The 16,328-nt window shown below is 33.5% G+C and overlaps 1 pseudogene; it reads right to left on the reverse strand.

The window, feature by feature from the left end:
- Positions 1–472: 472 nt before the first annotated feature.
- Positions 473–12,147, reverse strand: LOC120596271 (NADH dehydrogenase [ubiquinone] 1 alpha subcomplex subunit 5-like; annotated as a pseudogene).
- Positions 12,148–16,328: the final 4,181 nt, after the last annotated feature.

The following is a 16,328-nucleotide window of genomic DNA, read 5'->3' on the forward strand; positions in this document are numbered from 1 at the left end:
ATTTCCTTAACTGTACAATGAATTCTAATTTGATAGGTTTTATTCTTACTACTTCACTTTAAACAATGACCCATAAATTTGTTAAAGCAACAATGATAATTAAATATCTTTTCTGGGTTTTTCAGAATAAAAAAATTAAATGATGTGTTAAATACTACTAAAAATATTTCACTTTTCAAACATGGCCTCTGAATTAAAGTCTATAGAAATTTTTCCCAATTAACTTTTGAATCTTCCCACATCTCTGTTTAAAAAATATATTATCTCTGAAATAATTTGAATGAATGCTTTACAAACCAAAAACTGATTCACAATTCCCTATTACATAATGATCAATTTTAAAAAGTCTCCTAAATATGTTCTACATCAGCTTTCTTGATTATAAGATGTCAATAATATGTCAACATGTTTGATATAACAGAACACTTAATTTCATCAGTTTCCAGTCAACACACAAGTCACTTAATGATGATTATATTGGCCATTTCCATTGGCTTGCAGGAGGCTCTTCCACTAAAGGCTCCCATTGTTTCCATTGTATCATTTTTCTTGCCAGACTTCATTCATTTCCAGCCTGAAATCACCTCTTCCGTTTGGCCACCCTGATGTTGGTCTTCTAATATTTTAACATCTGATTCTGCTTTAACTATATCCAAATTCTCATTTATAATCTGTTCTTTATACTTTCTATATGCTTCATTTTTGGAGATTTGTTCAATAATATCAGGAATCTTTGTATACAGTATTTTTAGCCTCTCGTGGACTCTCACATACAGCCAATCCCTCAAGGCCAGTGTTCTTCTGCCATGACAGTGCCCAATTTGACAATTTCTTTAAAATATGTATCAATTATTTTTTAAAGTCATGAAAGAAACTCTTTAAATGCTATTGTACTTTAAATCAACATTGACAGACCATTTCAATGTATTTTTATTTCCCTAGGATTGTAAGTGTAGATTTTATTTCTCAAAGGAAAAGAGACCATGTCAACTTTCGAATCTTACAAACTATTAATTAATTTCCTTTTGATGCGTTGTCAGCATTGTCAAGTGTGTTATGCCTTCACTGTTAGAGAAATTATGTTTACTTCTCCATGCTTTTATCTCTCCATTTCTGTTTCTCCTTATTTCTTAAATTAGGTTGTTATTCTATTCATGAGGTGGCAACAATTCATACTTGAAAAATTGTTATACTATCCCAAAAGAACTTTCACACTGGTTTTGTGTTACCAGCTTTAAATTTAGTTCCTAATTTTGTGCCTCAACTAAATGCAATAATGTTATCTGAGAGATATCTGTATACTAAGTCACCATGTTCTGGGTTATTGTCACCATCAACTCAAAGAAAAACTAGTAATAAGTAAAGTTTTGTCTATAAAATAATAGAAAAAAGTGTTTATTTATTAACCAAAATGTACCTCATGCAAGTTGTACAGCAAAACAAACTTTGAGACTTCCATATTGGTGTTGAAAGCACTTGGTCCTTGGGTGACTATGTTGTGTTTTATGAGAAAAGCTGGCATGTGCTCTGGAGACATGGGAGAGCAATGTTAGGGATGCAGGGAAACATCACTGGGCCTTCTTCCTTTATAACATAAAGTGAAAATACTTGCTGTTTAGGTCCTGATATGCTCTGGCTGAGAGGTGATATGGTGAATATAAGAAATAGCTATATTTGGAAAAGTAGCAGAGAAAAAGAAATAACAGGTATAAATTAGAATAGTCAGGTGGCCAACCCCTATAAAAATACTGCATGGGTATCTGAGCGCCAGGAAACTGGCAATAAAATTTTTAGTAACAGTTTTCACATAAATAGCAATAAGATGTATGATATTTAGAAAAATAACAAATATAAATGTTTTGCTAAGTACACATTTTAGGATGGAATGGAGCAGGAAATAAAATTACTCAGGCTAATATATGAATTAAGGTAATATAATCACTTGCATGTTAGTGAGAGAAATAGGCTCTTGACTTTCTCTTTCCCCTTAAGAAATTCATGTATTGCCTAAAAGGAATAAACTCTTTTGAATCTCAAGCTGCCTGAAATATTTTTTTTTTCTATCTACAGGTTTACATTATTTGAGAAACTTTTAAAATGACTTAGTGAATGTGCAAATAAATGATTAATTATACCTGAATACATCTGTAGATGGATTATAAATTCTTTGGAGTCAGTAATTTATAATAATTCTAAATAAGGTGCAAGGGCTGTTTCATGCAAGCTTGTATGTTGGTAAAATTGTTAGTATTCTGTTCCTTTTCCAGGTTCACGCTTTCTCCTATTTTTTACATATCTTTACCAGGATGAGTTTGTTTTCAATTCCATAAAAGTGAGATAAAATTCATTCAATTCATGAATTCACTGATTTAACCTTTCTTTCAACAAACACTTTCAGGTTCTTACCAGCTAGAACGTATCAGGGCTTGGCTAACGAGGAAGTCCACCTGATGTCTGAAGGTAGCATACTTCAGTAACCCTATTTGTCTCCTTAATGGAGCTCACTCATGTAACCAGTGTATGTGCCAGCTATGCCCACTAAATGGGACATAGTCACTCAAGGACTTTGTTTATTTAGGATAATAATGGGAAAAGCATAGGCATGTTTCCAGACCTCACTGAACTTTTTTTTTTTTTTTTAATTTATTTACTGTTATTATGGTGACAATGGTTAATGAAATCCGGTAAGTTTCAGGTGTACAATTCAATAGTAAGGCATATATATATATATTACATTGTAAGTTCACCGCCCATAGTTAGATTTCTTTCTGTTACCACATACTTGATCCCTTTTACCCCATTTATCTCCCCCACTGTCCTCTCCCTGCCTAGTTCAGTCTAGTATAAAGATAGCTACAGTGGGTAATACACGGTGCTCTATTTCAGGGGGGTTAGCAGAAACTATCTGAAGCAAAATATGTTAAAGTCCGAAAGATGGATGAAAAGAATTAACTTGTTGAGAAGTAACAACAAAGATAAGGACTTGGGGAGAGTATTCTAAGAAAAGAGAATACTTTAAGATAAGAATTAATACTTATGTATATTTTTATCTCATTTTATCCAAATGTCAGTATATAAGTAAATTATTATTGTAAAGAAATTCAAGGAAATTGGATACTAGGGCAGAAATATGGAAAATGTTCATTTACTTCACTCTTCAGTTTATAGATGAATTTGTCATCCCATTTCTCTAGTTAATATTCTATGTATATATATTCAAATATGTATAAATAGGCATATATACATATTTTAAATGAATGAGCTCATATTATGCACTTAGTCTGATTTGATTTTTTAATGTAACTCTGTATCGTGGAGCATTTTCCACGAAAGTACACATAAGCCTATCTCCCTTTTAATGGCTGCATAATTTTCCATAATATGAGTTTATTATACCTATGTAATTACTCTTTCATAGATGGATATTTTATGCCAGTTTTATTTTTTATTATAAAAATGTTGCAATAAACACCCTTAAATCTAAATCTTTAAATTCTAATGCGAGTATTCCTTAAAGGAAAATCGGAAGCTTTGTATCAAATATGTGTACATTTTATTTTCTGATATATACTGCCCACCTCATTGCTCTCCAAAAATTGTTTTACAACTTTGTAATTCTACCAGAAGTTATGCCACTGACTATGTTCTTGAAGGCTTACTGACATGACACATTTTTCAAATTTACTTTATTGACAGATGATTCTATACATCTTGAGACTTTTTTTTTATATTAGGTAAATATAAGGGCTTAAATTTCTTTAGGAGTCAAGCAAGCAAAAAAATTGAGTCAGTAAATGAAAATACAGTGGTAGACAGCTTGGCAAGTTGAAAAGGATGCACTCTACCACATTAGATATTGAAATTTAGACTTTTTGAAAATGCTCTGTTCATCAAATGAAGTAAAATTGTGGCTTGAGGACCATTGATTTGAGACGTTGCTTTAAAGGCATAAGTCCTTGTTGTGAAGCAAGTCAGGCAAAGACTTCACTATCCCCCCAGTTGCAGAATCTCTGTCTTGCATATATGCTCAGGTCGGTCCCTGTCAACCACAGACTTAGAGACCCATGTGTTAACATCCTATCTGAGGACTGAGGTGTGAGAGAAGCTCTCTAAAACCTTACTATGGGGTGAGTTATCTTTCTACTTTGTAGAAAATGTATTTATCACAGCCAGAGTTAGAATGATAAAAGATAAAGCATTTGTAAGAAATTGGATGTTTTCTCCTATTTTTATGCAAAATATGTGGTTTACACTGCAACAACTCAGCTTTTAAAAGGCACCAATAACCTTTCCAGTGAAACCATGAATTTATAGACTTTCATCTCCACCTCCTACCAGTGTTCTGTTCTTTTCATCTGATACATTGCTAAAATTTGTATAACTGGCAAGTTTTATCTAAAAACTACTTATTCATTTTTTGTAGACATTGAACTTAATATATTTTAAGTGGCAATGCTTTGCTAAATTAATTAGATTGCCATTGCACTGCATTGTGATACAGTTTTATTATTTAAAAAGAAAATCTTAGTTCATGTGTATTGTTGAAGGTGTCCCCTTTGCTCTTGTGATACCCAGCAGGGATGTAGGTTGTAACATATGTAAGGGCCATAAATCTGAAGACTGTTACTAATTTTCTTCAAAGATGTTTCTGGCTTATACCTGAAGGCCAACTTTAATATCCATAAGGTTCATGAGGTTTTCAGAAACATCAGAATTTTATGGGCAAAGGAGAACAGTTACTTTTCCAAATTCAGCTTATCTGCTTTAAAAGAGCTTGCTCAGCCTCTCAGTACTCTATTTGCCCTGGTTTTGTAAACATATGAATGTGGTAAAAATTCCTGCAGAATGAATTTTATGACTCAAGCAAAACTCAGCCCCTGGCCAAGCAATGAAGTAAGCCAACTTGGATAGAGAAGGTAGCTGGAGAATCAGTGTAAGTATCAGAACCACGAATATCTGATTAGACCCCAAATTTGACATTTTCATTGTGTGAATTCACTGGGCAATTACTGTAATATGTAAAAACCTTAGCTTACTAATAGGTTGTACTGAAAAAACCTACAGTTTTCCTCCTGTGTGTCTGTCCTTTACTTTCACGCAGAACACTTACTTCACTTCTGACACTTCCAATCTGTTGTGTTTTCCCCACACCAAGCCACTCTCTGACCCTAGCTGAGTGTCCTACAATTTAGCTCAATTCTGACACTATCTACCTGGAAATAGTGTCAGATCCCACATTTTAAGTGCTCGATACCATTAGATTGCCCCCCACTTCAGATACCGTTGACAAGTAGTAGGTCTCCAGGTTACCCACAACTTCTGTTTTACTTGATTGCAAAATGGAAGTTCCCATGACCTCCTCTTCCTTGGACTCAATTATTTGCTAGAGCCGCTCATGGAGCTCAGGAAAATACTTAATGTTTACCAGTTTATTAAAGGATTCGATAAAGGATACAGATGAACAGCCATATAAAGAGATAAATGTGGTGATGTCTGGGGGGAAGTCTCTAGTCCAGAAGCTTCTGTCTCTGTGGCTTTGGGTGTGTGTCACTTTCCCAGTGTGGTATGTTCACCAAACTGGGAGCTCTTCCAACTCTCTACTGTTAAAGTTTCATAGAAGCTTTTTCATGAAGGCATGATCAGTTACTAACTCCATTTCTAGCCTTCTCTCCTCTCTGGAATATGGAGAATGGGGCTAAAAATTTCAAAGTTTTAATCATGGCTTGGTCTTTCTGATGACCAGCCCTCAACCAGAAGCCTACTTCATTAGAATGAAAGATGTTCCTGCTGCTCTTGTCACTTAAGAAATTAAAATGTTTTTAGGATCTCTGTGCCAGGAAACCAGAGGCAGACACACACACACACACACACACAATACACACACACACACACAATAATAATATATATATAGTTTTACATATACATATACATATGTATGTATGTGTATATGTACACACACACACATATATGTATGTGTATATGTATGTGTATATATATGTATGTGGATATTAGACTCCCTGGAGAACTTTTTAAAAATACCTGTTAATAAATTTTGCCACAAATCAATTAAAATTTTTTTGGTTTAGATCTACACATTAGTTGTTTCTGCTATTGTTTTTAAATTCATCAGGTGATTTTAATATGAAACAGTTTGAAAGACACTAATGTATACTATTAGTGTTAGTAATTTTCTAGTGACTTAGAGTTTGCCCTGTTAATTTTCAGTTATGGTATATGATAACTATATTGATTTGGAATTGCACAAAGTTGCAGTAACATAAGCAAAGCAAATATTCTCAGTTAACAAAAACTCTAATGATAAGTGGGCCAGACTAAATTAGCCATTGCACAGATTAATGCCATAGGGTCCTTAACTTCCTCTTCAAACAATAGACTGGGTTTTCCTTTCAGCCCCTGCTGTTTTTTCAGTAAACAATAAGAAAAATTAACAAGGATGTAGGAGAGGTTGCATTATCAAAAAAGCATGTTTTCCAGTAATCTTCGATCAACTAAGTGCCCAGAAATTCAGCCATAAAAGAAATCAGAAAATCTGGGATGCACAGTCAGTAATTTTTTTTCTATTATTATTTATACCAGTATTATTCTTACCTTGCATCCTCAAACTATGCATACCATTTTGATATTCTTGGTTGCCATACAACACTCTTTTCTTACACATGATAAAGTCATCAATGCTTTTGTTGAAGAGACATGTTTCTCATCTTATAAAAACATGACATATATAAAATCTCTTTAGAGACCTATTTCCATAAGATGAATCATTTTTTTCATAGAAATTATGATAGAGAATATGCTTAATGACACTATCGAACATGTGTAATAAAATTTTACTACTAACAAAATTATATAAATGGAATGCCTCATTAACCAACATTTACAATTTGCTATTTGATCAATACTCATGAAAGATTTTTTTTTTCCCCTCTTGGCTGGAAAATTATCTCTATCAGTTAGAACTATTTAAAAATTCAGATGATATGTACTTTGTCTTTAATTCTAAATCTAAAGAGAAAAGTTTTATTTTCATCCCCTTTTAGTTCAATTATCAGTGTAATTGCTCTGGACATTATGTAATTACATGTTCATCTTTAACTTTTATTGCTTGATGAATTCCTTTGGGATGTTGTTTCAGAAGAAGAATATAGTTACACTTACATTTCACTTACAAAAATTGAACTTACTAATGGAGAGGACTTGGAAAAGATTTCAGTATTTCTTCCTACTTTTTTAAGTCATGATCTGGATCCAATCAGGAGACATAAGTCACAGTAATTTGAAAAGGAGTACTTAATATAAAGAATCATTAAAACAAACAAACTTCTAGACACAGACAACAGAAGGGTGGTTACCAGAGAGGAAGAAAGGTGGGGGGAGGGATGAAGAGAATAAAAGGGGTCAAATTTTTGGTGATGAAGGGAAACTAGACTTTGGATAGTGAGCACACAATGTAATACAAATGATATACTATAAAATTGTACACCTGAAATACAATGCTATCAACCAATGTTATTCCAATAAATTTAATCTTGAAAAAATCATTAACAATAAAAGTTTTCTATAAAGGAGTAAAGAATGCTCTAAAGAAGATATAGAGTACATTTTGATGGTTACCAGAAGAAAAATACATTAATTCTTGACATACAAAGACTTTTATATAACTACAGATATATAGGTCAATAGAGTATAGAGATTTTAGAAATATATTTACACATACACAGTCATCTAAACCATGGTAAATGTGCCATTGCAATTTAATGCTGGAGAAAATGATTCTTTCAAAAATGACACTTAATAACTGGCTATCAATATGTTTTAAAAAAAACCTTACTCCCTATGTCAAATTAATTAAGTCAGTTTCAAGTGCATAACACCCCTATATGTGACAGAAAAAAATTAAAAATTTAGAAGAATATTAAGAGAATATCTTCATAGCTTTGGGAGAGTTAATATTTCTTAAGAGAGACACAAAAGCATTAGTTATATAGGTAAAGAATGACAAACAGAACCACATTAAAAGTAGAACTTTTGCTACCAAAAGACATAATAAAGCAAAGGAAGATCATAGAATGAAGAAGATATTTTCAATATATGGATCTGATTAATAACTCATATAAAGAATAAGAACTCCAGAAATTATTGATAAGAGGGCATCCAATTAAAAATAGTCAAAAGAACTGAATAACCACTTTGCAAAGGAAAAAACTGAATAGTCATGAGATGTGTGAAAAAAAAAAGCTCAATGTTACTAGACATTAAGAAAATTTGCTTTAAAATCACAATAAAATACCAATAAACTTCAATCAGAATATCTTACATTTAAAAATAACAATACCACATATTTGCAAAGAAGTAGAGTCACTGGAATTCTCATACACTGCTGAAGGGCTGTACATCTGTACAAACACTCTGGAAAACTGTTTTGAACTCTACGTGGATAAGTATATATCCAGTAATGCCACTTGTGGTCATAATCCCAACAGTAAGGCATTTTTGTGGGCGCGACTTGACTTGTAAACAAGTTTCTGGCATTATTTATAAAAGTTTGAAAATTTGAAACAACCCAAATATACTTCAATATTTTAGTCATAGAAAGATAGATTTTGGTATATTCATGAATCTCATATTTTATTATTGACTGAACCAAATAATTATTATATGTGTCCAGTTTTATAAAATTCAAAAATAGGAAAAACTACTCTGATTATAGAAGTCAGAACAATGGCTATTTTGGGAAAGTTAATGATAGAGATACATTATGAGGGATTTGGGGGTCTAAGTATACATCATATAGATGTGTTCGTTTTGTGAAAATTCATCAATCTGATCTTTAAAATGTGTGTACTTAACTGTATATGTTTTGAAAATATTAACTTAAAAAAATTAAATATTTGAAGAAAAATGGAAGAGAGAGGAGGGAGAGAGAAAAAAGGTGGCAGGGGGAGGAGAGAGAGAGGGATACACAAAATAAAATCTTGGCTTCTCATTTATCCTCAGTGCTTCCCATCACTGGTCTGAAGTGCTGCTATGACTTCCTGTGTCTCTGTCAATGTAGATGAAAGCCGTGGATTGGGTTAAATTCTTTCATTTTACTTCAGAACACTAAAACGAAAAACATTAAGTGGCCTGCAGGAGTCATAGGCCCTCGTGGCATGTGTAGGTCCCCAGTTTTAACCTTTTTTCCCACTCTGTGCCTAGGAGATAAACATTCCCTGTTGGCTATCTTGAAAAGTAAGGATAGTCACCTAAAGAGAACATTTTAATTTTCTGATGAACTTTCTTAGCTTTAACACTTTATCTTAAGAGGTTCTACCTTGACTTGCTGATTAATTAACACTGATTGAAGAGACGCCTCATGTGACCTTCCGTGTGCTTGCTCCCCTTTGGATTAACAGTAAACTGACAAAAAGGGATATGTTAGAAAGATTTATGCTTCTGTGACAGAAGAATATCTTTTAAGACATTTAGAAATAATACAGCAGAAAATGAAACATTTTCTAAATTGTGTGCAGAAAATATAGTGGTTTAAACAGTTCAAGTTGAACATTTTTGTGAGCCCTTGATTTAGATACACCAGTTTTTATCTTCACCATTTTTCACAGTTTATCTATTATCCCACTAGACTTGGGAAAAAATCAGAATGTCAGGATCACCTTGAGTTCACCAGGATGGTAGCTCAAAAGCACTTTCATAACTTTATGATTAGACTGTTCATATTATCTTTTGTGCTGTATTTTCTGAGACAGTGTGGGTTTTTATTTCTTTTTATATGAGAAGCTATGAATTTTAAGTAAAGGTGAGGGAATGAAATTTTTTAAACATTTCTTCATTAATCACATGAGAGCTCTCTATTTTCAGTAGGAAACCTTGTCCCTAACTTGCCAACTTGTTAGATAGCAATCTTATTTAGAGCCTTCTATGTTAATGGTGACCTGTTGAAATAAGATATTAGCTTTTTGATCTTAAAATGGCAGGTGTTTGAAATTTGTGTGGTTTTGAAAGAGTAACTCAAGGCAATGATGCAATGCTGTTTTTAGTAGTGATCCCCAGGGATACTGCTGTGCATATAAGCATGCCTTATGAGATATGTAGCCAGGGGAATAAAGAAAATAATTATTTGCTCTTTTATGGATTTCTCAGCTGTGATTTCCATTGTTACCACATTTCTGATAGATATATAAATTCTAGAAATTATTAAGTTTTTTCAATTATCTTCTGCAAAATATAGCTTATTAGCATGTTTATTATATGTGTAAATTGATACAGTTTAGTTTAGAAATATGATTTTCTTCCTGATACTGATTTTCCCAAAATTCCAGTCTCTTTACCACTGTACTCAACTGTGCCCCTGTTGAGAAAGAACAAACCTATAAAATGGTTTGCTTTTGTTGCTCTTATTGTTCAGCTGCTTTTTTTGACCAGGCATTTTCACTCAGGTATTGTTTTCTTCTCTATTATCCTGCACTCAAGCAGTCACTTCCTTTGTATCATTTCTCAAACTGTTATTCAGATATATGTTTGCCAGTAAGGTATTATTTGTAAGGACTCAAGGGAGTATTTCTAAAATATTATTGGACATAAGTATCACTAAAGAAGTTTGTTTAGGTACAGATTTCTTGGCTCCAAATCAGAGTCTTTGGTTAAATAGGTAACTAGTGTGTCTTAAGAACCTCCAATTTTATTGAGCTGAAATTTCTGGAAATATTTATGTATACAGAGAGCCCTTAGACCAGTTCTTCAAGATCTGATAGCTATATGGTCTGTCTAAGGTTTCCAACTTCAAACTCTGTAGGCGACTGACTACCTCTCTGCCTCTTCGCAAAGCAAGTGAGCCCTAGTCTCAAGACCTCTCTCACTGAGCCATAAAGAGGATTATTTTATGGTCATCTATTCACATGTATTCCAATAGCCATTTATTTATTCGATGACTAATTATTCACTCCTACATGTAAGATATTCTAGTTATTTGGGTTATACCAGTAAATAGAACAAAACAAATTCTGTCTTCATAGATCTTTCTTTCAAGTTGAGATAGCCAATAAACATGGTATATTAAATAACTAAATTTTATGTTATATGAGTGCTATAGGGGGAAAAAGAGTAAGGAAAAGAGGCTGAGGAATGTGAGTCTAGTAGGACAAGATGAAATTCTATGTACTGTGGTAATGGTAAACTTCATTGAGAAGATGACATTTGTACAATGATTTAAAAGAGAAGAGAGTTAGGCATGTGAGTACATAGGGAAAGAGTATTACAGGAAGAGGGAGCAGTGGGACAAATATCTTCAGGTAAGAGTATGCTTGCAGTGCTTAAAGAATGTCAGGAAGCTTGGTATGTCTGGTGTGGTCCAGGCAAAGAAGAGAGTCATCTCTAAGGACTTTAGCAAAGAACCTGCAAGGTCTTTTGATCTTTTGTAAGAACTTTGCATTTACTCTCAATGACATCAGGGTCCATTACAACATTTTAAGCAGAGGAGTGTCTTAAATTTTAAAAAAATCACTCTGGTTGCTCTGTCAAGAAGAAAATTTACAAGGGCGAAGGTGGAAGCAGGGAGATCATTCCTGTAGCTATCTGCAGGCAAGAGATAGCGGTGACTTAAACTAGGTGGTAGCAATGGAGGTGTTGAGAAATTGTTGGATTATACCTTATGCATTTTGGAGAACTCACAGTATTTTATAAAAATTTAATGTGAAGTATGAGAGAAAGAGGGAAGAAGAAGGTGACTCTGTGTTTTTGTATTTCATAAGAATTAAACTAGCTTGGTGGGGATAAATAAAGAAGTCAGTCCTGTAATTACTAAGGTTTGATATATCAATTTCAAAATGCTGGTTTGGGGAAAGCAGTGAATATAAGTATCTAAATTTCAAAAGAGAGTTCTGAGCTAAAGATACAAATATGGGACTTGTCACCATTTAGAGAGAATTTTGAGGTATGAAAGTAGATATGAATTTAAAGATATTGAGTTTACATAGAGAAGAGGAAAGAATGAAAACTGACTCTTGGAATGCTGTTGGGGTACTGGAGAATTTGACTGCCAGTGGACTTGCAAGCTGGACCCAGGCAATGAAGTTTCTCATCCTTCCCCTGTCCTTGGATGTATATTCTCACAGTTCTCACGATGGGAGCCATGTTCAAGGATACAACCTTGAGACAGTAATGTGTTGTTGAGACCGTCTGTGCAGTATACATGCCTGAGCCCAGTTAAAGCCTCTATAGAAACCTTTAAGATTCTGGCTGGCAGGTGCAGAGATCTACTTGTCTTGCTGCCTACCCAAGAAAAGCCTGGTGCATAACTTCCCTTGCTTATTAAACTGCCACTTGTCAATCTGAAGTGGTCTGCCTCTTCCTTTAATCTCTTCTTGCCCTGTCTGAATATGGGGCCAATTTGTGAACCAAAAGGTATTCCAGTATTAGGGAAGAGAAAATAGGGAAGAGAAAATACCAACAAAGGAAAATGAGAAAGAATCACTAGAGGGGTAGGAATAAAACTAAGAGAATATTGTGTCCTAGAAACCAAGTGGGTGGAGGAAATCATGGATGCCATAACCGATGGCTGAAGTAAAATTAGAACTGGAAATTGACCACCGTTTTTCTTTATGAGGATATCATTGAAGACCTGGACAAGAGTAATTTTGGAGTAATGGTGTGGGCAAAAGGATAATCTGGTTGTGTTTAAGAGAGAGAGCAAGGACAGGAATCGGCAACAATAAATATAGACAAATCTTTAGTTACTATAACTAAAGAACTGGTGTTAGGAGAAATGGGAATAAGAGCATGATTTTTGTTTTGTTTGAAGATGAGAGAAATAAGAGCATGTTTGTATAGTGATGTAAATGAACAATTAAAAATCAACGATATAAATAACAGAAAGGACAACTGATGAAGTAATGTCCTTTAATGTGGGAGAGAGGTGGAATCTAGTGCAAATTTTATTTAAAGAAAGCACAGAGAGCTCATTCATGTAACAGGTACAGGAATCCTTCAGTACAAGTTGGAACAATATTATTGGAGTTGACTGGAGCAGTTACTTGGAAAAATAAGAATCGGTAATCAGTAAAATTGAGGCTGTGGTAGTGGTTATTTGCAGTGTCAAGATAAGACTCTGAGAGTGAATGGATGAGGGACAGAAGAGGACAGAATCTCTAGAGAAGAGAATTTCAAAGAACTGAGACCCTAGTTATTAGAAGACTCATTTATAAACTTAAATGAAGACCAGTTTTAGAATAACAATGACATTAAAGAAAACTCCTATCAAGAATTGCATAACAATGCTTCAAGGGTCAGAAAATGGCATACTATTTAAACTTTAGAGTTTTAATTGAGGGTATGATGGGGACTTTTTAAGGTTAGAATGAGGAGGACATCTGACCCTTCAGGCCTAGAGGTGGCAAAAGTTTCCCACCGTTGCTCATTACTGGGTGCCTCACCATTTCTTAATTCTGTTAACCCTTCCCATACATCTGTAACTAACATTAAAATCTCTTAATTGAATTTTTGAATGTGCTCTCTCTTATCTTCTGATATACTAATCTATAAAGTTCCAGAGGCTAATATGTAAAGCAGTGAGTTCTTTAATATTGAAATTTTCCAAAAGAAAAATTAAGAATTATTTGTCTATAATGTAGGGAAAAAATCTCTTGGTTTAGAAGTTGATCTGATGTTCTTCAAGTTTCTTTTTAATTTTAAGATTGTGGCATGTAAATGAGATCCATTCCAGGAAATGGCATTAAGCAAATCAAAACTACATGAGGTTGTTGTACAATTTTCACTTTTTAGATATATGTCCAGTATTGAAAGTTGGAAGTCCCTCATTCTCTTTTAATTATGTGGATTTGCAACATTCTTGGGCTGTAGTTTGTTCCATCATTCATTGAATAAATAGTTGACCTATAATAATAGATTGCTGTGATATTCATCAAAGGACCTTCAGCAATTTCATTCCACCTGCTAATTTTTCTCTTCTATTTTGTAGGTTAGTTTATTAATGCACCTTGAGAATTTCTAGATCTTGTGTTTTCTTCCTTAACATTTAGCATATTAGTATTATTTTTATTCTTTGGCATTTTCCTTAAGCATTATCATTTGTACATTAGTCATATAGATCAATATTGCTAGTAGAATTCCAAATAAATATAATAAAGAGAATACCCTGTGTTGAATAAACTATATACTTTGCTGATTACGCTCATCTGGGATAAGTAGAGTATCCAGAATTTTGGCTGAGAACATTAACCACATGATGGAGTAGAAATGCTCATCAGTAGAGTGTGTAAAGCACCATCTGTTTTATATATTCTTAGTGGCTGAAAGCTAATGATAGCCCCTTCATGCCATCTGAAGAAATACTCAACATTATATAATAATATAGTAATGGATTTTCCCCTATATGTTCCTATTTATCTATGTGTCTTTGGGTCTGTCAGAAAACATAAAGGCCAAGTCATTAGCATAAGTAAATGAGGAACGAATATAATGATTTATTACTATTTCTAAGTATCTAAGACAAGGAAATAGGAAAGTATAAAATTTGGCTACCTACCTACTTTATGCCAGATACTATGTTATGAATATCGTGTCTTCTGTTTCATTTGACTATTCCAAAATCCCTGAGTACTAGATATGCTTATCTCCACTTGGGGTTAAAAAAAAAAAAAAAAAAAAAAAGAAATAGTGTATAATTTGCCAATGTAGTTAGGGATTCTTCTGAGATTCAAACCTAGGTCCTTCTGAACCCACATCTCATAATTTTTGTCATGATATCATGCAAGTTACTTTTGTGGGAAGACTAACCATTTAGCTATCTTGAGCCCTATGAATTTCTACATCTTTTCCTTTGGCTTTACAAGAAAAAGGAGTTGGAGGAGGAGGAAAGTGGGAGGATGAGGAGGACAAAGAGAGTGAAGAGAAAGAAAAATACTGAGAGGAAGAGAAAGAGGTATGTTTATGTATATAAATTCATAATATATGAAACGCAGTAATAAGAATATAATTTGACTTTGATTTAGCTGTGTCTGAATTTGGGGGTTAGAGTTAAAGATTTGGGGTAAATTATAAGCATTATTTAAATTTTTTTTTCTATATGGAGTAAGTTGGATGGTGGCTCATACACAACAGAAGGTAGCTTCTGTTTCAGACTTTAGAAGATATCACAGAGTTCTGAATTTGTGGAAATCTTAATCATAGGAAGAAGGAATGGACTCATTCAGGCTGTCAGCCAATATCAGGAAGGACTGGTGCAAATAATTGGGGGCAGGGACTTAAAATAGGACTTTTAGAACTGAGATAGGAACCCGTGTATTAGCCGGTGGCTGAGTTTCTGGCAATGAATAATAAGGCAAGGATCCGGATTTAGGAACTAGGTTGAAAGTCAAAGAGTGACCAAAGCAAAGATGAAGATAAATGAATCACTGGATAGCAGAAATAAAGATTCTTATATTCTCCCTCACTTAGAGAAAGAAGGGTTCCACAGTTTGACCAAGTGTTTGGCACACCTTAATGACTCAAAGTGTACAGGTTAATAGATGCGAGAACAACAAACTGGGCTGATCTCGATAGCAGTGAACATATCACAAATTTTCTTATAGCTCAAGCTGATTCTATAAGAGATTCCCTTTTTATAATCTAAATTAACTTTAAAACTGAAATAAAATTTATCAGAGTTTGCAAATGGAGATTTAAATAGAATTCACCATGAGATTTGTGTGTGGAAATGAATACACTGTGTGGGAGCTATGTAGAAGGAAAAACATTGATTGTAGTGATATAAACTGTTTTTCCCACAAGCCTTTTTTTAAAAAAAACTGGTTTTCCTCCCGTTTAAACACTGTAGGCTTTATCTGTAAAATGGTATTTCTGTTTAGATGTTGTTTGAGTTACAGGCTTTATCTGTAAAATGATATTTCTGTTTAGATGTTGTTTGAGTTTTCTTTTAGACAGAGCTCCATAATACCATTTTTTACATTTACCTATTTTTTTTAATTGAAAAGGCTGTCAAAATTTCACAAATATGAAAATAAGCGTTATTCTCATTACTAAACAAAGTAAAAATAAAAAGCAGTCAAGAGTTATTCATTGGTTAGTGGTATTGTCTGAACTTAGAGTATCTGAAATGTATTTTCCAAGGAAAGCCTTAGAAATCTATATATTGAATTTTGCCATACTGCAAGACAGCCACTTGACTTGGGCATACTATATAATCCAAGTTCATTCAGTAGTTAGTCAAAACACAACCTGGAACATTGTGAAACTAAAATAGTCCCTATGTCTTAATGTCATCAACACAAAACCCTAGTTTTTCATTGAATCTTCAT

This window comes from Pteropus medius, unplaced genomic scaffold (assembly GCF_902729225.1).
Source record: "Pteropus medius unplaced genomic scaffold, Ma_sr-lr_union100, whole genome shotgun sequence".
Classification (NCBI taxonomy): Eukaryota; Metazoa; Chordata; class Mammalia; order Chiroptera; family Pteropodidae; genus Pteropus; species Pteropus medius.